Raw genomic sequence first — 25,356 nt, 5'->3', positions numbered from 1 at the left:
GGGAAAGAGAAGATGAAGACAAACTTGTAATAGTGATGTTGCTAAAGTAACACATTAATGTTGGAACATGGCAAGGGCATAAATGTGAAAAAAAGGAATTGTTTGATATACTGATTGTATACATCAAAAGACTGGCTATCATGTATAATTGAAAGCAAATTTTGTAGTGTACCCTTTTCGAGCTTGATATATATAGATGGACAAGTTTTTAAGGGTTTTATTTCTATCTTATCATCAAATATAAAAATTTAATAAACTGGCGTAATAAGAATCTAATTTCATTAATTGTTATAATTTTTATAATTAATTATCTAATTTATTATAACTGTCGAATCAATATCTTATGATTAAAATAACGATACTCATCGATAGAAAAAGAATGAAGTAACTATTAAAATCACATAACCAACTCTTGTGTCCCCTTATCCCTGTCCCCTTTCATGTCTTTATCATAATATTGTGACACGTCAATTAAAATGTCACGTTAATTAAAATATTCTTATCACGTCAATTAAAAAGTTATGACATGACATATTATTATTAAGGAGAAACAAAGGGGATAAAAAAAGGGCATATGAACCCATTCATAAAATCACACCCATATATGCACTATTCATGTCGAGAAAACTTCAAAAACAAGCAATATAATGGTGCAATTGGAAGCATATATATACACTAATAACCTTATACCTTACTTTTTGGAGTTTCACGCCTATCAAAAGAACTTTGCTCTTTTGATCTGACATAGGATATATGCACAAGAAATAATAATTTACTAGATCATGATGGGCTTGAATTTGTCCATCTTATGTGAGATAAAATTGGAAAGAGCTTAGCATACAACTATTTTTCTTCAGAGAAAAAGAGAGATAACTATATATTTCAGAACTTTTGCTTCTTGCCTTTTTAGTCTGTAACCTTATCTTAATCTTCCTCAAGTACAACGATTCCGCATCTTTCCTACCGGCTACAATACAATAATGTCCGCAAACATTCCATTTAAAAAAAAAAAAAAACCCCTCGATCGTTCATTTTTCTTCTTCTTTTGGTTATTTTTGGGGTTCTTTTGGTAAGTGAACCTTTATTCATGAATGTGTGTCCTAGGGGAACACTACCCAGCAGATTCATTAACTTTTTTTCATAGCCCGAGCTGATTTCTGCATCATATGAAATTATAGATGACATTAATTAAGGCAGTCTTGCATATTTACATCTTATGCAAGGAAAATATATATGACTACTAAAAAAAAAAAAAATCTCCGAGACTTGACTCGGGGTTCAAAAGTTTCGTTTTTTTCACCGTTCGAATCATAACTCAAACTTTTTGCGATAGAGTTTTTTCTCGCAAAAAATTCAAGTTCAATTTTTTCTGTTACAATATTTTCTCTCATATAAATTTACTTTTCAACTCAGGCTCTCAACTCACATAATCCCTTTAACAACAACTTCAGTAAGTACAAATTGAGCTATAATATATGTGAACCAACACATATTGAAAAAGACATAGCTTAACAAGTTAAGCACGAGAACGGTAAGAAAAAAAAAGTTTCAATGAGAGACAATAGAAGCCATAGTTTAAAATCTTTTGAGAAAATTACCGTATGGCACTAAAATCCAAAAGTTTTATATATTTATGTAATCTTTATTGATTTAAAAAATATATATGTATTCCGCTAGAATATAATAAATAATCTGTCATAATAGTCTCTGAAGATGTCTAACCATCTCTATCGAGAAGAAAAAATAATATGATAGGATATTAAAAATATCAGACTACTTTTCTAATGAATTGAGTATTATAAATATTGATTTTCTGATATTAGATAACATAAATGTAAAGACGTGAATGGTACTTTTATATTTCTTCGGAGAAGTGATATCTTCTATAAATACGTAGTCGTAGACTCATGAACACACATTATATATACATATATATGTATAGTGAATGTGTATACATTAGTCGGGCAATAAAATCATCAGCCAGCTCATGTAGCTGTCCAATGTCAAAGCTTTAACACATTCAAAAAAATTTTGAGGGCTAGATTGTGATCTTGCATACATACCAATCATGATTGTGATGGGTCCAATAATACTTTAAACTTTAAGGACGAATGACTATGACATAGCAAGTGGGCTGGAAGAGGGTGTCATTTTCATGACTCTCGACCGTGTAATGAGTTCAGTACATTATCTGTTTTGGGGATTTTACTTTCCAGACATTCTTTGGTACCTCTTTTTTTTGGCCCAACCAAAAAAAAAAAAAAAACAACACCCAATTCCCTTTTTTTCCAAAATCCAACCCACTTCTTGTTGTGGGTTACAGAGTCCTAATCGAGTAATAATCTTTCTTTTACAAAAGTTTTAAGGAAGGCAGTATTGCTAAGTTAACTTATAAAATCTTCAATGGAAGAAAGAGAAGTAAAGCAATAATACTTTTTTTTCCCTAAAAAAAGAAAAGTCGGTGCCTCCAAATATGGTTGGCTTGCTATGCTGAAATAATAGTGCATGTTTTTATGACCCAATTTTTCTTTAGACAAAGTGAGACTAATGATCTTAGAAGCATTACGAACATTACAACTAAGTGAGCGTCATTTATGGGTTTTATACTATAGGAGTCGCTTTCTATATTAGTGTGTAGTGTGCTAAAAATGAAACTTATAAACCCCTCATAATTTTCAACAGAAGAAAATTAAGCAGCAAATTTTAAAAAAAAAGAAAGGTATAAACTAGTTAACCTTACTATTAGTATATTAATTCACAACCTAATGATTACCTATGATCTTGTGTAAATTCCTGAAACCTTAACGGAACCATGATTAGTGTTTGGTTTTAAGCATAAAATTGGGTATTACATAACAAATAGTATATATAACCAAGGACCAACATATAGCAATGAAGCTGACAATTTCATTTTTTAAGCCGTAATTATATTAATGCTCGGGAGTTGATGACACTCATAGGTGTTCTTATCAGCTAATTTTCTCTCTTTTTTAATTATAAATAACTAGAAGGGATAACTATATCAAAATTGCTCAAAGTCCTAATTAAGTTTGCACTCTAAACATGCAATTTTAATTTATTCTAAATTGTTCATAAATGGCATATAATTTTATTTTATTTTATATTTCGAGTAAAAAGATGGTCTTTCTTGGACTGGACTAGGTGAGGTCATCGCTTAGCCAATAATCTCAATACATTTTGATCATTTTCCTAATGTTTAATTTAATTTGCTTTGTGATAATGAAAGTAATTCCAAATTCCTCTCGCTATCTATAGCCATCTACAATTTGGGCAGCATCACACGAGTGGCTAGAGGACGTCGATCATATATATGGTGGACTACTTGATTCACTAAAAAAAGGTTGGAGCTAGCTTTAAGCTTACACAAGTTGCTCCACTTGATATTCTTTTCTTTGAAGGATTTTTTTTTCCCTCAAAAAATAGAAAGGAAATAGATAGATAATTTTAGTCAATTAACCATTGATGGGAATCAAAAGGTGTTTCGTATGAGGATTCGTGTCATTGTTCGTAACTCGTTACAGTGTTTTCTTTCACAAAAAATATACGTAAACCGAAAAATAATTTTAAATCATAATTTTAAATCCGTGAACCAGACGTCTACTAAATTCTAGCTCATGCTGAAGAAAATGGCAGGCATATTTCGTTGTTATTATGCCTTGCCTATATATATGTATCGTGCAATTCATAGAGCGAGTAAAATCTTAGATTAGATGAGGATTTATGAAGGATAGGCATTTGGATTCGACATCTGAGTGCCGCTTAGGTCTATATTCCGGTTAGCTAAAATCAATATTGTCATTAATATTGATAGCTGACATATCAATATATTTCTGAGATTCATCAATAAATGGTAAAAGTTTTGGTAAACCTGTAATACCTTTAGTTATTGTTTTTCAAAGATGTGGATTGTGTGTGTGTGTGTGTTTTTATGTTTCCTTATATACAGATTTTTTATAGTTTGTATTTGGAAGGTTTCAATGGGGCTCAAGTCGTGGCGCATTCCCTAAGTGCGAGTTACTTTAATCAATCCATAATTCAACATCACTTTAGGATTTGGTGGTAAATGACCATCTTTTAGAGGTTATTTAGTAAAGGGTCGAAGTTTAATAAAATTATAGAAAATGACTGATTTTTTTTATATTTTTTTTATTTTATTACTAATTAACTCGATGGTTTATCACTGATTAACTTTAGTATTATTTATCAATTTTATGTTATAACTGATTAATTATAATTTATTATTGATTAACCATAGTTTATCACTAATTAATCACAGTAAAAAACAATCATTTTTCTAAAAATAAAAAATAAAAATTCAGTTATTTGACTAAAATTTAAAAAATTTCGGTCATCTATTAAAAAAGGCGGCAAAAAACGGTTATTTACCTAATTTCCCCCTACTTTGTTGTTGTTGTTGTTGTTGTTTTTTTTTTTTCCGTAGATTTAGAGTTGGGTTACCGTATCTTGTTTGTCTTTTTTGTTCCCTCTTTTTCTTTTAGTCTTTTGGGTTTGTTTTATTGGCTGGACTTTATTCTATTTTTGCTTGTAATTTTTTTCTTTTTTTGTTAATTATAATATTAAGTGGGGGATTTAAATTTTAGAGATCAATATTGCTCGTAGAGTGTCAATCTAATTGTGATGTTTAATTAGTATGATTTTAGTTATCCTCTCCCTTCAATTAATAGTAAACATATTATTTACTTAGTAAATAGAATCTAGTTTAACTGGGTGAATGTTTGATCAATACTGGGTGAATGCATGCACTGCTGAAAATACTGAAGGAAACTCTAATCAATCAGATTATCCTTTTCTTAAATCTATTTGTTAACAAAAAGTGTTTTTCTAAAAAACTACTCAACTAAACATATACTTTCTTTACAATATATTTTAGATAGAAAACCAGACACAGTTTCACATATTTGAGATTTTAATTACATAGCTCAGATACGATAAGTACTATTTTCAATCACTTGGTCCAAAATTTCAATTCCATAACTTTAGTTTTAAAACAAAAAAATGGAATGTGAACTAGACGGCCCCTTAATTAGTGCATTCTAAAACTTTATTTAAGTCTAACAAATATCAATTTTGAAGCATACAAATTGTGCTTGTACGTACATAAAAACTAAACTATATATGTTCCGAAATAATATTTTGTAGATGTGATTCAAACGAAAGTACAAGTTGCTCGAAACCTCCTATATATATATATATATATATACACACGCACTTGACTTTTCATGAGGATAATCATTTAATTAGCCTAAACCTTTTAAATTAACGATTATATTTATAAAGTGACAAAAAAAACTTTTCAAGATTTATACTATGGCGTGGTTTATTCTCAACTTGTGAATGACGGCCCCAACCTACAGCGTAGTCTTTAAACTCCGATCGAAATAGAAACGTCATTAACCGCATGGTAGCTACTGAGTGCAAAGTCAATCCTCCGTAAGCAAGACGGCAGAAATTAGATATTTTGCGAACATAATTTAATTTCAAGTCTATAACGTAGGCTTGGAAGTTAGAAGTTGGGTGTTTTGTGAGCTTTTTAGAGTTAATTATTTGTGATCTTACAAGTTCGGCGATTACGGTTTAATTAATGAAGTACGTAAAATTTCTAGAACCTAAAAAAAACAAAAAGTTATTCGCCGGCCATAACGTTTAATTAACTGTTATTTTTATGAAAACAAGCAACTGATTGCATGATTATTGTTAATTAATCTTGAGTTTTGTTCATGAAGAAAAATGGAATAAATACTTATTCACTGAAAATTTGAGAAGAAAAGTTTGAAGTTTGGTTTAATCACTAGCTCTTGTGTTCTAAAGTTTAAAGATGGATTAAGAGGCAAGTACCCCTTTAGTCTCTCTAAAGTCTCTCTTTAAAGTCATTCTTTGGAGCATTGTGTTTGGCCGGAGCTCCGGCGGCGCCTCTAGGCTTCCTGCCTTGAAACTTGGTCTCCAGACTCACCTCATTGTTGTCTTCTCTATGGTGGTGGCAGTGTGTGGAGTAGCACTTTCGTTGGAGTAGATTTGACACGCTTTGAAAGTGGAGTGCCGTTCGTTTGGCCTGCTGTTTCCAACATGTTTGTCGGATGCTGGTCGTGCTCCCTTGACGTTTTGTTTCGTGCAACAATGGGTTTCTCTTGGAGGTGGTGTTTTCAATTGTCGACGGCTGCTGTGGAGGGTGAGTTTCACTTATAGTTTGATGCCGTTTTCTCGACCTCGCAATATCTCCTTCAAAGTCCTTTGCTTTTTTGGGTGGTGCTCTCGTTGATTGCCTCCTCGCTGGAGTCGTTTGACGACAGGTCTTGGGGTCTTTTTATATTTATTGTGTTTTTATTTGTGGTGTGTTTGCTTTACTGTAATAACTGGAGCTTTCACCCCATTGTCTTGGTTTGTTTTTTTTTATCCATTGGACTGGTGCCATGGTGATATTTCGTGTAGCCTTAATGTTACGATGTTTAGTCCCTCCATCACTTAAAAGCTTATTTTGCTGAGAGGGGTGTTATCAAATAGAGTATTAACTGTGCTTGATCCAAATATGCTGAGGTATTTTCCCGTTTTCAGACCTCAGGTATACATTCGTTTCCCTGCTAGATCATTAATCTTGTATTGTGATGTTTGTTATTCAGTTTTTGATTAAATGTAAATTCCTTGAGATATGAGTTTTTATTAAAAAAGAAAAAAATAGATTAAGAGCTTGAAAACAGAAAGGATTTCAAGACAAGTCGACATAGGTTGGTTGAAATCCTACACTTAGACTTGTATTTAATGTGCGTAAATTTCATTAAATTTTTGTTCCAAATGGTATGGCTTATAACGCGTGCACATACTAATTTAGAATTCTTCTGTAAAGATATTGGGAATGATGTCCTAGAAGTATAAGATGTAATATGATATTTATTATTTATTTAATAAAAGAGTTTATTCATCATTTTATGTGTATATATTTGTGAATATTTTATGAATATCAATGAAAATTCCGTGATTATTTATATAACCTTAAACATTGTATATAAGTGTTATATACGAGAGGATAATGTTTAAGGATAATAATTAAAAAGCAATATTCATAATGAATTTAATTAAAGTTTGGAATCTTTAATTAAAACATTATTAATACATGTCATTCCCATTTAGAATGGAACGGTGTTATCCGCACTGTTAATATGGTGAGATATTGAATGAGTGTATTTCGTATAATGAGATTATGTGGAACAAGAACACAGACACAATATGAATTTCTAATAATTTCCGTTAAGTATAGAAATTCTAATTGAGTCTACCGATGGTCATATATAGAATTATCTTAATCCTGAGTTCTTAACAGACTCCTATTTATGGATTTGTGTCTTTTGATTTACTCGGTACGGATTCTGAGATCTTGAATCCTATTCCTTGTATTTTGGAGACATGATGAAGTAGGTAGCCAGGAATGTTATTACACGAGATGGAATCCATTCCTTCTTAAGAAAGAAGTAGATAAATAATTCTCTTGAGGGTTGATTCGGTACTTGGACCAGTAGGAGCTCCGATTCATGAATGTGTTTTATGAATCACGGTCCATTAGGGAATCAATTGTACTCAAGGATAAAGATATAATCAGAGAGGTTAACGGATTTTACCAAGCTCTAATTATGAATTATTTATGGAGGATCGATCTATATGCAATGACTATATCGAATGGACACTTCACAGTTTAGAAGTAATTTATATTTATAATTTCGAGAGTGCAATTCCAAGTTTATAGTGGAGTAACTATTAGAATTAATAGAATTAATTAATTAATTAAAGTATTTAATTAATTATTAATTTTATTGGAGCTCGGGATTATAGGTCCATTAGTCCCCGCGTCGTCCTAGTAATTCTGCCAGACACAAAGGGCAAAATGGGAATTTTAGAATTACGGAATTCTAAAATTAAACACTCGAAAATAATTAATTGAGAATTAATTATTATTTAAATAATGTGATTATTTAAATTTGAATTTGAACACATCTAGATTTATCCATTTAAACTTATTTGATAAGTTGTTCAATTTAGAATTCAAATTAATTTAAGTGTGACTTAAATTGAAATTTGAATTGGAGTCAGAATTCGACTACAGGATAAAGGATGATTTTCTCTTCCTTCCCTATCTGCAAATTGGCGCCACACAGGGATGAAAATCCTCTAAGGTGGCCGGCCACACTTAAGGATAAGGGAATGGGAGATTTTGTTTCAAATTCAAATAGGAGATAATTAACAAACTTTATCTTGGAGATATAGATTGGATTCCTTCTTGAAGTTTGACTTCTACTCTATAAATAAGAGAATAGTAGAAAATTGTGGACACAATTTTTTGAGACAATTTTTGAAACAATTTTTGTCCTAAATAAAAAGGCTGGCCGAAATTTCTCTATAGAGAGGGAGGAAAAAGTTTTCTCCAAAAAATTCCACATCGTGCATGCGTTGGTGTTTGTGGAAATTCGAGTGTTTATTGTAACCCGTTTTGTCTCATGTGTGTCCACACACACGTCTTCATGGATTTTAAGAATTGACGTGGAAGACATTGGTTTTCTAAACACAAAGCTTTGGAGCAAGGATTGTTCGAGGTCAAAGAACTCAAGTTATCATCTGAGTCAGCCTCCATGTATTTTTCCTAATTGAGTTCTTAATAAATGAATTAATGAGATTAATTTATTCGTGCATAAATTAATATAATCTATAGAGTATCTCAAAGGTTTTATGAAAATTTTTGTTATACACGATCCGCCTCCCCGCCACGCTTCCGCATTCGAATTCAATTCGGAGACCAACAAAAGATTATAAAAAAATGCTTACAAATTTTTGGTCTTAGATAATAGATTATATCAAATCCAAAATCTTCAAAAAAAATATATATATATATATATATTTGTATATTTAAGAAATTTTGACAAATACTTTTTGAAAGTGCACAAGTCTTAATTTTTACAATTTATTCTTGATTAATATTCATTTTAATCAAATAGCTATATTAATAAAAGAGTACTAATTAAGAGTAACGAGTAAAAATCTAGACTCATACACTTTTAAGGGTAACTCAATAATTTTCTCTCTCTTTTTTTTGGTCAATAATTGTATAAATGTTGTGCTATCATCGTATGGTAAACCGATGGAGTACTTCAGTCAACTAGTGGGATTCAGAATGCTACTCGGCAGAGTTCCCAGCCTCTCTCAAATCGACCGATACCGCTCAAGCAGTTATAATTATAGTCATTGGACAATAAGTTCAAATTAAATTTTTTGCTTATATAACGAGGTTTTGAGGTCTAAATTTGCTAGCACAAACTCTTTGTCTTTCTTAAGATAGTAGTATTTGTTTGTGATTCTATATTAGAGTTGTGAGTTTGGGCTGGACCAAACGAGCCGATCCGAGGCTTGCTGCTGTTCGTTAAGGCTCACAACCCAACTTTCGGGGTAGGGCTCGGCTAAGGTTTTGAGCCCAAAAACTTATTTACGTCGGCCTGGCCCAAACACCGTCTTTTTAAAAGCTTTTTGAAAATACCTTATGAAATACCGGTCTGATCCTAGATTCGTCAGGCTTTATGGTTGGCCTGGGCCAACCCTAGGGCCGTCGGCTTTATGGCCGGATTGAGCAGTCTCTCTCTCTTTTAGGTCGGACGGCCTGAATTTTCACCTCTAGTTTATATATTTTTCTACATTTTCTCCTCTTCCCTCACTCTCTTCTTCATTTTCCATTTCATTTGGGTTTCAAACTCATTTTCCTCCCATGCATAATCTCACTGAATTCCACTTTAACCTTTAAATTTAACAACCTTAAAAAAAAAAAAACCTTCACAATAAACCATTAGTCACATTACCAAGCTCTTAAGCCCTCAAAATTGCAAATTTCTAATAATTGCAGAGTAAGCGACTACAAATATAAGTATGGAATGGTCTAGACCATACCTTAAATTTTACATATCAGAATGGACTGTAATTTAAATGGTATTGTATGGTTTTAGACCACTGATAAATAGTTATGTCGTGGAACCTAGTCGGTTGTCTAAAATATCGAAATATAAAAAATACTAAAGTAATTTCCAAATTATGAAAAATATCAAAATACTAAAATCTCATTCATTTAATCAATTTTAGTTTTGCTATAGTTAAAAGCTTTCACAAAAAGTTACATCTAACTTTTTCTGTTACAGTGAAAAGCTCTCACATAAAATCACATCTTATCTCGAATTAAAAACTCACTTTGATTCACTATTTAGAGAAAATTTCATTGGAGTAGCTACCTAACTATTTTTCAGAGAAAATTTGGAAATATATCACTTTGATTCACTATTTAGTTTTGTGCAATACTCTTGACGTCCTTTTTAAATTAATATACAAATAAAACAATGAGCGCAGAAATATTATAATATATTTGTAAAAAAAATTATAAATATTTATTCTTCTTACTGAGAGAGGCATTCTTTCAAGATCTATTTAATTTAAGGATTTAAATCAATGATTCTTAATTATGATATTTGAAAATTTAAATATTTTATAAAAAAAACACTATAATAGAATTAAAATTATGAGTTTAAACCTATGAAACAAACAACTCCTTAATTTTTTTTTTCCATTTTTTAATTGTGTTATTCACTTTAATTATTAGTTATCCACCTCCTCCGGGCGACGCCATATCAGATTTGGGCCCAACTCAACAAATGGAAATGTCAAGAAATGGAGCGAATTCGTGGGGAATTTAATTTTGCTTTCATAATTTCATTCCATTGCCCGCCCAATTTTCGGTTTTTGCTTCGGTTCTTTTGTCTCGTTTCCTCTCCAATTTCTTAAAAAAATACCAAATCCCCGCGAGTTTTATAAACTTCTCACGTCTCACTCTCTCAAAATGCCAAAATCTCCCTCCTTTGCCAAATTACAACATTTTTTTTTAACTAACCTTACAAAAAAAAAAACTGTGGCCCCACTCCCTCCCACTAGTCCTTGAAACTTTTAAACCCAAAGAATTCAACAAAAACCCAAATTTTAAAAACTTCAACGAACACAAAACCAAAACAAAAGAAAGCAAAATCCCATCCCAAAACATCCTTATTCCCTCCAAAACAAAAATACAAACCAAACCAAAGACCAACACTACAAATAGCCCAGACCCCATTCCTTCCCACAGATCTCTTCCCTTCCCTTCCAACACATTCTGAAAAGCATTTGGTTTTCTCCTAATTCCCCGATCTCACTCAAATCTCAATGGAGGCCATTGCTCTCTCAGTCTCAACTCGCAACGAAAACGACAACAAAGAGAATGTCGTTCCTTTCTCGCAGAAACACAACAAGCAAGTTCTTCTTTCGAGTGCCCAATCTTCCAAGAAAATTGTGAAGAAAAGAAGGATCGAGAGAAAACCACTTGCCGACATTACCCACCTCTTCAATTTCTCAGCTCAATCGTGTAATTCTTTGTTCTTTCCAAGTATTTCTTTGTCAATTCATGTGTCAGATTCTCGGACCAGAAATTCGCTTATGGGTGTTTCTGAGACTTCGAAAGTGGCAAGCTCCAAGTCGCTGAGGATGGGTTTCAGATAATTTCTTGTGTGTTTCACAAAGAATTTATGTATTAGAGATTAGAATATATTTTATTTCTTTTATTTTTTTTTTCTTAATCAGCCCAAGGAAAATAAAAAAGGACGGGGAAAGAAAAATGCGCTTCAAGAGCGCTGAAATTATTTCTTTTGTAGCGGTAAAAGTTTGTAATTTGTGTTCTTAGCAAGAAGAAAAGAAAATATTTTTTTATTCATTTTCAGTATCGTATTTTACTGGTTTTCTTTTCCTTGCTCGATCGGAAGATAATCATTATTATTATTTTTATGGGGATCTGAAAGTAGCCTTTTTTTTTTTTCCTTGACCTGAAGAAAGAAGTTTATCGTCCACGATTATTAATTGCCCTTATTATTACAAGGTCTCGGCCCGGTCTCAAATTCTGAGCCCATTCATATTTTTTGGGCTTCTGCTTATGTATCAACGGAAATAATAAAAAATATGTCAATATAAAAAGTTAAGAAAGTATATAAGTTAACTTTTAGTTATAGAAATTAATAAGTTATAACTTATTAAGTTATGATTTATAATTAGATAAGTTATGGACAAATTTATTAAGTTATGATTTAAACCAGATAAGTTATGGACAAAAACCGTGATTTATAGATAATAACTTATTAAGTTATGATTCATAATCAGACATTAGATAAGTTATGGACAAATTTATTAAGTTATGATTTAAACCAGATAAATTATGGATAAAAACCGTGATTTATAGATAATAACTTATTAAGTTATGATTCATAATCAGATAAGTTATAGACGAAAACAGTAATTTAACATATTTATTAACTTATGTAAATTATTGATCTATTAATTTTAATTCATCTCAAGTCTTGACCTATTTTTCTTTTTTTCTCATGTATCAATCTCTGACTTTCAACTCATCTTTCTCTTGTCTCAAAGATTAACAATTTAAGTTCAAATGTTACGATTAGGAATTATTCATCTCGTTTTAGTACCTCCAAACTTTAAGTCCTCCCAGGTTCTCTTCCAGTTCCATGTTATTATATTGGTAGTGGTACAAATAGATAAACGATTGCATCGGAGTTGCTATTGGGCAAAGTCTTGATTTATGGATTAAAAAAAATGCCAACAGAGAATCTTTTACAAAACGACACGTTTTCGTTTGTAATAATTCTGTCCTACAATATTTTTGTAACCGGAGTCACGCAAATTGTTATAGAAGCGATTCATTGATTATTTTATTGGAGTATTTACAGGTTTAATCAACAGTATATTCACACATTTTGTAACTGATCCCATTAAGTTAAATATATATGCATCCAAATATATGGATGCGTTTTGGTGTTAATCATAACTGCACGATATTATTAACAAGTAATAAAAAGTTAGTTTAAAAGTATTATTATATTCATTAAATACTAAAATTGGATAATTTTAATTTTATTTGAGTAATTGATAAGATGAATTTTGATTAATTTTACAAAATTTAAATTTAAAACAATAACAAAATTTAAAGTAAAAAGAAAATTATTTTCTAAAATGACAACATAAGGATAAAACAATAATTATAAAAATGCTAAAAATCATGATTTCATTAATATTAATCGCATTTAATTTATTTAAACATTACTGTGATCTTGAGATCATACTATGTTGTTGGTCGAATCTTCTTATGTTTTACATTCTCTTTCTTAAGTTATACATAAAAAATACATTTTCATAAAAACTCACTATCTCTATGTGATTAAATTACAAAAATTTCATTAAGATTATCTCTATATTATCCTAGAATTTACGGTATGTATTTTAGAGTTATGTCATAAAAATCTCCTCTCGGTTCCATTTTGATTCTCAGTTCATTCAAAAAATTGATATGAAATTTGAAAGCATTATGTTTAGAAATAAATACGTCAACACAAGTATGACAATCACAATAACGTTTATACAAATTAAATCCTCATAATATGATTACATCATTATCTTAACAAAAATTAAATTTAAAACATAATTATACATAGTAAAAAAATTCAAATAACATTTTCTTAACAAAAATAATAAAAGAAGAGTTTTAGTACAAACACTAATGGCGGATATAGTTTCTGATTTTCTTCGGATATCTCCTAACAGTACTCGTAACTCCTCCTCTTGAATTCAAACTTAAAAACTAAAAATTACAAACTTTGAAATTTAAATTAAAAATTACTAAAACAAATATTTTTCTTTTTTCTTTTTTAATTTCTAAAGAGCTCTAAGGCTCGAGGGATGTTTTGAAGAGTTGGGGAAGCAACCAATTTATAGGCCTTAGAATGCCGATGAGTCCAATGCATGGATGCTGTAGAGTCACGGAGCAGCCGCACTTCTTTTTCTTCCTCCAAAAGAAGTCTGAGAATGTAATATTTTAGACTTAATCTAGTGCGGCAAGGACTACGTGAAATTGGATTTCTATTGGCCATAAAAAATTAACAAACATTTTAAATTGATTCGGGTCATCAATTTAATAAGCATGACACGTGGCGCAACTGGATTGGTAGGGGAAAGTAAGCTCACATAGACTGGCTCACATGGAAACAAACACAAGAAGATGCTTTCCTACATGTGAGGCTTGCTGATGTTTCCTTGTCTGCTCACTCTCTTCTCTGAAGAGTGTGATGCATTCTCTAATCCTAACTATCCAAGTGCTTCGGTCCAACAAATGTGATTCAAGCTAAAAATAAAATAAAAATAAAATAAAAATTATTATATTTATATTATATAAATACCCAATACAATATAATATATATTATTTATTATAATAATATTATATTGTTATATATATACACGCACACAAAAACGCACATGTATATTATATTATTTAAATATTTATTTATACAAATTAAAATAAAATAAAAAAACATAAAAAATGAAATAAAATCACACAAGAATAAATAAAAATATAATAAAACTAAAATAAAACAAACCAAAATAAATTAAAATCTCAAGAATTAAACCAGTTTTTGTACAAAATTAGAAGTAAAATAACTCTATTTTGTAGAATTATCCTTATTTGTATATATATCTAAGGTACAAGTATTTAAATTTCACATATGTTTCATTAAAATCTTACGTTTTATTCTGTTTTCAAGAATATGACATGAAATTTCATTTCACCTTTAACAACTTATGTACCTAAAAATAGACGCATATGATCACCAACTACAAGGATTTTCGAACATTGATTTGATTCACCAGTGAATATGAATGAAGTGCAAAAGTGTTGAGAACTCAATGAAAAAGTGGAGAAAGTACCTATGTTATCAGAAAACATAAACATGATGAAATTAATATCGCTTTTATTATAAGCGAAACAAAAAATAAAAAAAGAAGAGAAATAGCACCACGATAAAAAGAGGACACTTCGCTGCCACTACCATCAAACCATTTCCCACTGGCGATCAATGCCACAACCAAACATCCGATGAAGATACCTTTCTTTTCTCAACTTGAAATCCCACGACCGCGGACTCATGTCATCAAGGTCGGCCCTTGTCGACAAAGCCTCAGACTCGACACAATTCATCTTCTCCAACCAATATCCCCACACGCCGTATCGGATCTCCCCCGGCCGCACCATCCTCTCATCCCGATAAGATTCCTTGGCCACATCCCGGATCCTCCAAGCCCAACCCCCTTTGACGATAAAACTCCCCTTACAAACATCTCCAGATCTAGCCCATCCACCTCCAATTACGAAGCTCTCAGTGCTGCTCTATGTTGTCCCTGATGCCCCTCACCTAAGCAGTTAACATCCGGCCTCTTATCCGATATTACCTCCACTTACAACAAAGTTCCATGCATCCCACTTCTCTTTAGGATGAGGGCATATGATCAGCACAAAGGCGGTGCCAGACTTCGACCCCAATGGGCGCGGGAGGTGGCAAAACAACAAAGAGAGGGGAGGGAGGGATATGACCCCCATTTTCTTAGTTTTAATTTCATCTTTAAGAAGTTCTATTTTGACAATTTTTTGTTAAATTTAAGTTGAGAAAAGATTAGTTTAACAAACTTAAACACACCTCAAGCTTGATTAATTTGGTTAATCTTGTGATAAAAATGGTCAATTTTTCACCTAAAGTTTGACCAAATTTTATTAGAGTAGGAAATTGTAACATGAAAATAAAAAAGATGAGATACAAATTAGATAGTCCTCACAGTAATTCATAAAAACACAAAACAAAAACCTGATCTTTAGATAAAACACAATGGGAATTGAGATACTCTTCCCTATATATTTTAATAGAAAGATTCGTTGTAGTACTCTGCATAAAGGCAAATTGAATGGTGAGTGGTGACAAAGAAAAAAAGCAAATAACTTCCATATATATATATATATATATAGACATACATATATATATGTGTGTGTGTGTGTGTGTGTTGTCTCGTTAGAAATTGACAATAGTACACACGTAATGGTTTTTATTGTCATCCCATACAAGTCCATTAAAGTTGACTAAAGAAATGGATTCTACACATCGATTTGCAGAATCTCATATATACCAACTCATGAGACCGTCCACACACGTTTGACTTCACTATACCGTTCTTTATTGTTCGTGGACGTGAGGACTGTACAAAAAGCCTAAACTTGCATAATTTGATTGGTTTAACACAGCACTTAATAAGATTCTAATATTGAAGTTAATCTTGGCTTTGTGAAGTGGTCTTTCTAGGTATACGTAAGAACAGATAATTTATAACGCACTATCTGGGAAAAAATGAAGATTGAAAAAAAAAGAAAAAGAAAAGAGGAAGAAAATGAGGTTATTTTATCCTAGATAAAAAACTGAATAATGCACTATCTGGAAAAGAAATGAAAATGAAAAAAAAAAAGAAAAGAAAATAGAAGAAAACGAGGTTATCTTATGATAAGTAAAAAACTGAATAATTGTTTTAAATCTGAATAATTGATTTTGATCGAATGTGGCGGTGGCTAGTTCTTATGACGGCGCTGATTTTTTTTTTTTAACCAACCATTTTGAGAGTGGATCGGGTTTGCTTTTATAAGGATTTAAATAATAACATGAAACTTATGGTTAAATAAAATAAATATCTTATCCTGGTTCAAATATGATAAATAGGTGGCTGCGTATTTAACTTTGACATAGAGATAACAACAGTTCGGAATGGGACAATTCAACCAATCTATTCATGAGGAAAAGTAATTTTTATTATCTTCTTATTGACCGATAAAGTTGGTGGATTTTCTGAGTGGATCTATAGAATTGACTCTTGTATCTCCTTATTCGTATTCGGGGCAAATGAACTCAATCCCTAGTCAATATACTTTATCCAATTTCGTATTATTATGATAATTTTTATCATTTTAAAACTAATTTATAATTTCTTGTTGGAACAGAAACCACTCGTTTAAAAACTAAGTCAAACTATTAACTCTCTCAGAAACTTAAAGATAAAAGGTTTAGCTAGTAATTAATATTAAATGATAAATTTTCTATTTCACCCGGTTTTTTTTTTTATTTAATGAATTGTGAGAAAGGATAACTCATATCAGATCTTACTGATACATTCCAACTTAATTGGCTCCCACTAAAAAGATCATCCTATATTAAATCTCCAGATATTATTAAAAATGAAATGAAAAGAAATACAAATGAAAAGATCCGTCTAAAAAGGCTAAAGACAGAAAAAAAAAAAAAAAAAAAAAAAAAAAAAAAAAAAAAAAAACACCACACACACACACCCACACACCGTAGTTTCTTAGTAAACTAGTAAGGCTGTACAATAGGTCAAGTAAAACTTTCCCTATGTCAAGGCCCCACAGTGGAGTCTCATAAAAGCCTTCCAAATAAAACCCAAAGGGAAAAACCAAGGAAGAAAAAAGAGTACTCCAACTCTGTGAATTAACGAAATCTACACTTAAAAAGACCAGCCATATCTCAAGCAATCAGATGAGCACAAAAATCAATATCCGGCCATATTTAACAAGCTCTTCTTGACAAATATTAGCTGGGGAAAATTTTTTGTTTTCGTTGTTTTTCAATAATAAAAGCGTATCAATCTGTTAATCTTACGTGGCTAAAACAATAGTTGCGGTCACGTCAGTTTTTGTCGTCTATATGCTTAATCAGCATGGCGTGAAGTAAATATATTACTTAAATAAACCAAAGACAGAAAGTACTAAGCATATTTAATTTGCTTATTATAATATGAAAAGTAAATCCGTATGGAAGCAAATATAGGTTTCTATCGTGACCTCAGTACCACTAGTATGATGTCTACTTACTTGACTTTTTATTTTTTTTATACTTCTTTGATGATGATGACAACTAAATAAACATAGGATTTGTATTATATAGATATATAAATAAAATAGCGAATCAGATTGCTTCGAAATTCTATAGCATGACATATATTAATTGCACCAATGCAACTTAACTAGAAATTAAACAAGGTGACGTCGATTTGCAGCTCTTTTTATAAATTGAGAAATCGATCGAGCATTTACAATCCTTAATTATGATCTGTTGCGAGCCATTCTCACAAATGTCAAATAATATTTGTTACTTCTAAGTTTAAAATTAGCAGCACCCAGCTTAGTCAAAATTGATCTTTATAGCTATATATTAATGACTCTACATTAAGTTAGAATTATGAGTAGGATGAATAAATGTAAGCAATATAAATCGCTTTCCAATTAACTTTGTAGGGAATTGAGGTTAAGTTCATTAATCCTCTAGTTACTTTCTGAGGATCTTCTACTCTCTTAATAATTCCTTATCTAAGTGTGTATGTGTTTATATATGTGGTCTAAATATTATATAGCAGAAGCAAAGCTTGCATTTATATAATGCAAGTAAGTGCTTATAACACAAGGCATAATGCAATTTGGAGTATAATGCAAGAGTCTAATGACAAAAGAGTCAAAATAGGGTTTAGTGGCCCTTCAACATCCCAAGGGGAAAAAGTTTAGGCCAAACTTCTGTCCTTATTTTTATAATTAAGGTCAATATTCTATCGGAATCCACATATAATTGGAACAGTACCACTGCAGCTAGCGTATGGATTAGATCCATCGTGTATTAATTATATAAACTAATTAGTCATAATGCTATATATATATATATATATATATATATCTGTGTGTGTGTGTGTGTGTGTGTTTTGAAAAACTGAATTCATGAGATTCCATGATAAGAATTAATTAGGTCTTAATTAAAAAGGCAGGTAAAAATTTCTGGTTGTAGTGTGAAAAACGTGGACATGCCTCATAGCTGAATATATATTTGGTTGCGTGCATGTATATATATGTTAATTTCCAGCTTTGGGACAAATATTACCAAATTAATGTGCTTCTCAATTGCCGAGACACACACACACATATAATTATATATAAGCGAAAGCAGCTAATAATATTTGCCGCGCGACCTCGATCCACTTCATTTCAATATACAATATACTACTTGATCTCGTCACCCCACTAAAATATATAGAAAGTCTATAACTGCAAAAAATTAAAAAATTAAAAAGAAGGGATCACATATATCCATCGTTATATAAATGAATGATATTCTTAGTTTGCATGCAACTTCACATCCCTTTCTGAAATCCGATTAAAATTTAGTTGATCTGATCATATATATGGCTATTTCAAAGGTGTTGATACTCCTTATAATTGTCTTGGTCTCCCTCTTGTTAATTCCCAAGTCAGAAACTCGATCCCTTTCTGTTGATGCACATCGAGCTGGTATTGTGAAGAAGAACGTAACTAAAACACTAATGCGAGAACTGCTGCAAAAGTCGGAACAACTTATGAAGGCACGGAATCAAGGAGATCAGAAGGACATAATGGAAAGCCGTTATTACACTAACCGGCGCAGCCCCAGCGGACCTGACCCTAAACACCACTCGGTGAATCTCCGTTGACCATGAATTTATGATGTTTTCTCAGTTAACATGATGATGATGAGAGTTGTATTGTTTTGTTTTGGCAATAATTGTAAGAAGACTTTTGGTAAAGTTTATGACAGTTTAATAATTGGTATCAATATTATTGAGCATGACTTGTGGCGTATTTTTTACATAATAACAAATCAAATCGTCAAAAACGTACTAAACAAAGTTTTTGCGACCAAACAAATACAAGAAGTACCACTTTCTAACATATATAAGGAGTCACTTATATGAAAGCCATAATTACTTAGTTCCAGAAGTCCAGTAATTGTGTGTTGATGATAATATTATATAGTGGATCTTCTTAGCAAATGGTACGTAAAAAACGTATACAGTACTATGTATACCACTTCCAGTTAATTAGAAGGAAAGCTTTTTTGGCTTACGCAGATAGTTTCTAGCGTACGCATCATGCATGCGCAGGCATTAGAAGAATAGCGTACTTGGGTATGGCCAACTAATGTATATCCACGAGTGAGAAGTCTGAAGAGATCAGGCGTAAGAGCAGTCTATTCGTTTCCATTGGATATATTTATTTATAATGGAAGTACTGTGACATCAGTGAATAAAAGTTCTTTTTCTTTGACGTTTTTTTTCAAACACTCCTTTGACAATACGGGAAGGCATAACGTGACGATTGCTTGGTGGTCCAAACAACTGATACAATTGAGGTAATTGTATTAATGGGCACTCTTCGAGTAAGTGCTTAACTCCCAATTAACAGAAATTTCTTCTTCTTACATACCCCTCCCATTGCCAAGTGATCTCCTATTTATATGACCCTTCCCCACGAGAATTATTCTCGAAACAACAAATTGGAAAAGATGACAGAAAATGGAAATGCAAAATTGCTAAAGCCGGTTGTAGAGATCCGCTTTTCTCGCAACGGAGTCACGCCATCACGAAGTCGTTGTACTTGCCAAGCACCTTGCGAATCCTAACCTCGCGTGAAGTGCCCTCTTCAGCCCCCAGAGGCTTTGCTGCCTCTTCAATACCCTTGTTGCTGCCTTTCCCCAAACGACCCCCATCCCATGTCGTATTAGCTAGAGTCTCCTCTCCATGGGCTTTAGGGTCAGCCCACCTCTTCAGCTGCTCTTGGACCTGAGGCCCGTCCAGCTTGAGACCAGCCCAGCTATCACTCCCCTCTCCATCAACAATGACCTTGTCCTCAAGGTCAGGCAGGTTGTAAAGTTTGCTAAAATCCGTAAGTACCTCCCAGGTAGCATACTCCAGGGGGCTGTGAGACCACTGGACGAGTATCTGCTTCACCAGTTGTCCTCCCATGAGCATAGTGCGCACAGCCAAAATAGCCAATGGAGCTATCAATGGCCTGTTGGTCTGGCTCAACTCCGGCAAGGGGTAGCTGGTGGGATTCGGGGTATCACCCTTGAAAGCTTTGAGTAAGGACACGTGAAAAGTGGGGTGAATTCTACTTCCCTTTAGCAGCCCGAGAGTGTAAGCCACAGGTCCCACCCGAGCAAGTACTGGAAAGGGACCGAAGTAGCGTCGGCAGAGCTTCGAATTAAGACGCTTGGCCACTGTGGATTGCCTGTACAGTTGCAGTTTAACCAAAACCAGATCTCCCACCTGAAACTGCATGTCTGCGTTTTCTATTTGCTATTTGCTGCATCCGGTTCTGGGCCCGTATCAAGTGCTGCTTCAAAGTCTGCAAAATGGCGTCCCTCGAGCTGACACTCTCGTCCACTGCTTGCACGGATGAAGAGCCTTGCATATATGACGGAATAGTCAGTGGTGGTCGCCCATAAAGAGCCTGGAACGGTGACATGCCAATGGCCGAATGATGACTGGAGTTGTAATGGTACTCTGCCCAGCCCAGATACGTATACCACTGCTTGGGATTCTCAGCCGTAAAAGCCCGTAAATATTGCTCTAAAAAACGATTCAATACCTCAGTTTGTCCGTCCGTCTATGGGTGGTACGAGGAGCTCATCTTCAACCTTGTGCCTATGAACTCAAACAATTTCTGCCAGAATTTACTGGTGAAGATAGGGTCCCGATCCGAGACGATTGTCCTTGGCAAGCCGTGCAGCTTGATAACCATGTTGCAAAATAACTCGGCCACCTTTGTCGCTGTATAACTCGTTGGCAGGCCCCCAAAATGCGCATGCTTGGTGAATCGGTCAATGACCACTAATGTGGTGGTATTCCCCTGAGACAATGGTAGGCCAATGATGAAGTCAAGAGCTAAGTCCTCCCAAACTCTCTCACGCATCTCCAATGGCTGCATGAACCCGTATGGGGCGGTGGTGAAATATTTGATGGTTTGGCAAGTGGGACACTTGGCCACGAACTCCTTCACGTCACGCCGCATTCCAAGCCAGTAGAAGTTGGCAGTGAGCCGTAGGAATGTTCTTTCAGCCCCAGCGTGACCTCCGGTAAGAGATTCATGGAACTCTTGAAGCATAAGCGTCTTCAAGGCCGAATCCTTACTAAGGAAGAACCGATTCTTATGCATCGCCGGTCCATCCCTTAGCGTGAAAGATGGGTCGTCTAGACTCCCTTTCTGTAACTGTTGCTGCAGCAGTTTAAGATCAGCATGCTCCAAGTTCTCCCTGCGCAAATCTGCCAAGAAATCATATCACCCTGAAGACAGTGCTATCAACAATTGTGGCTGGTCTGATTCATAGTGCCTGGATAGCACATCAGCTGTTGAATTTTCTGCTCCCGCCTTATACTCAATCGTGAAATGATACCCCAACAACTTCCTCAAATAATGCTGCTGCTCGGGGGTTTGAAGGACTTGCGTCACTATCTCCTTCAAGCTTTTGTGGTCGGTTCGTATAATGAAATGCCTCCTAAGGAGGTATTGGCGCCATTTAGTCACAGCCTCCACCACCGCCCTTAATTCCCTCAAATAAGTTGAAGCCGCCATCATCTGAAGCCCTAATTTCTTGCTGAAGAATGCCACCGGATGCCCTTCTTGCATCAACACCCCTCTGATCCCCATATTAGAAGCATCCGTTTCCACCACAAACGTCTTAGAGAAGTTTGGTAAGCACAACACCGGAGTCTCCATCATGGTTTTTTTCAACCGATCAAATAACGCCGTTGCCTTTTTGTCCCATTTAAAATTATCTTTCTTAAGCAATTCGGTGAGGGGAGATGCAATTGAGTATCTCTGATAATATCTGGTGAGGCTCAGAAACCCTCACAACTTCTTCAGATTTTTTGGTTGTGGCTAGCTAGCCATGGCATCAATCTTGGAAGGATCCGCCCAAATCCCCTCCTTAGAGACCAGGTGCCCCAAATACTCAATGGAACTTTGAAAAAAACAGCATTTACTGCCCTTAGCGAAGAAACTGTGGCCAAGTAGACACTGTAACACGGTTTGCAAGTGGCTCACATGTTCCTCCAAGCTATAGCTGTAAACCAGGATATCATCAAAGAACACAATCACGAACTTCCTCAAATATGGCTTGAAGAGTTGATTCATGGCTGCCTGAAATGTAGATGGAGCATTGGACAGGCCAAAAGGCTTCATGACAAACTTGTAGTGCCTGTCATGTGTTCGGAACGCTGTCTTGTGCACATCCCGGTGATCCATCCGAATTTGGTGGTACCCCGCTCAAAGATCCAGCTTTGAGAACACCACCGCACCCCCCAGCTCGTCTAAGAGCTCGTCAATGGTTGGAATCGAGAAGCGATCTTTGACGGTGATGGCATTGAGGGCTCTATAATCGACACAAAATCGCCATGATCCATCTTTTTTCTTGACCAACAACACGGGCAAAGAATAGGGGCTGCTGCTGTGCCGTATGAATCCATTGTCAAGCATCTCCTTGACAATCTTCTCCATGACATCTTTATGAAAATAGGGGTATTGGTATGGCCAAACGTTCACTGAAGACGTTCCTGGCTGCAAATGTATCCAATGGTCCACGTTTCGAATGAGTGGTAACTATTTTGGCTCCTCAAAGACAGCTCGGTATCGTTTGAGAAGACCACGTCCCAGACTTGGCAAGGCATCATCCAAATAGTCCAGTTCATCCTCAATTGAATTCCGAATTGACTCAGCTCTCTCTGAAACCGCATCTAACCTGAAAACACTGCTCACTTCCCCTCTATGAAGTAAAGCACTCAGTTGAGCACAAGTCACCTGCCGTGTGGACAAGGTGCTGCTTCCCGCTAACTTCACTGTTTTTCCCCTCCACTGGAACTCCATTGTTAACCTGTCATGGTCATGGATACAGGGACCTAACGTCCTCAACCACTGCATACCTAGAACGACATCAAGGCCCCAAATAGGAAGAACATATAAGTCCACCACAAAACTGTTACCCTGCATATCTAACTCCACCCCTTTGTATTGCCAGTCACAAATTAGATACTGTATGTTGCCCATATAAACTTTAAACTTCCTAGACGCCTCCTAAGTTAAGCCCAATTTCTCCACTAAAGCTTCTTGGATAAAATTGTTGTTACTACCAGTATCCACAAGGACCTCTAAGGTTTCTGTACTGAGTTTGGCTGTAATTCTAAATATTCTAGGATTGACAGAATTGGACAGAGTGTTGAGGCTTACCTCCATATAGACCTCTTCCGCTGCCCCAGCAGGTGGTTGCTGACCCTCCTCCGTGTAGCCCTCGTCCTCCTCCTCGCCTAACATGAGCAAAACATGATTCTTACACTTGTGGTTAATGTGGTACTTCTCGTCACAACTGAAACAAAGTCCCTTCTCCGTCTTCGCTTGTATCTCAACTGGAGAGAGGCGTTTGATGGGAAACTTGGTGTCTCCTCGATGCAAGCCATTGCCTCTGGAAAAACTCGAGTGAGGCAATCCTCCCTGAGCTCCTGATCGTGTCGACGGAGTACCCCCTAGTGCACCAACTCTGGTCGTGGTGCACTGAGTAACTCGGTACCCGTCCTTCCTTGCCTTCCCCAACAAGTCGTCATTACGTTCTTTAAATAGCTGGGCCTTAGCCATAGCTTCACCCAGGGTCAGAGGCCGACACATCAACAAATCTCGCCGTATGTCATTCTTTAATCCCCAGATGAAGAAGTTCAGAAACATATGTTCAGACACACCTGATATTTGCATCATGAGGCACTCAAACTCAGCTCGGAACTGTGCCACCATACCTGTCTGAACGAGCTTGGAAATTCTGCCCAAGGGATCATCATAAATTGAGGCGCCAAACCGCTTACGCAGTTCATAAATGAACACCTCCCAGCTATGTAATGCACCCCCTTTTCCATCCATTGAAACCAGGTGGACGGTTCTCCATCCAAATGGAAAGGAACCACTGCCAGGCGCATGGCTAGTGCCACATGGTGCAGAGAAAAAAATTTCTCAATCTTGTAAACCCAGTCTTCCACATTAGCGCCATCAAACCGCGGAACATCCACTCGGAGGGTCTTTAAAATGAAATTCATGTCAGTTGGCGGGGAATTTGCTTGGAGTACTCCTCCACTTTCTTGGTTGCTCTCGGTTGTTCTCCGTTGGTGAACGGGCGGTGAATCAACCTCTCGTGATGGCAAGCTGAATTGAGAGAAACGTTGCTCTGTAGTCTCCATGTGTTGCTCCAACACAGATGAAAACTTCGCGAGCTGGTCATCGGAATGTTGTATGAAGCTCGCTTCCATGGCTTTCATCAGTTCAGTGATCTCCTCGTTCCTCATGGTCAACGAAAGCACTAGTGAAGCAATTGAGGTAATTGTATTAATGGGCACTCTTCGAGTCAGTGCTAAACTCCCAATTAACAGAAATTTCTTCTTCTTACATACCCCTCCCATTGCCAAGTGATCCCCTATTTATATGACCCTTCCCTATGATAATTATTCTCGAAACAACAAATTGGAAAAGATGACAGAAAATGGAAATGCAAA

Source organism: Morus notabilis, unplaced genomic scaffold (genome assembly GCF_000414095.1).
Source record: "Morus notabilis unplaced genomic scaffold, ASM41409v2 Scaffold33, whole genome shotgun sequence".
Lineage (NCBI taxonomy): Eukaryota > Viridiplantae > Streptophyta > Magnoliopsida > Rosales > Moraceae > Morus > Morus notabilis.
The sequence above is the reverse complement of the archived record's forward strand: the minus strand, read 5'-3'. Positions refer to the sequence as shown.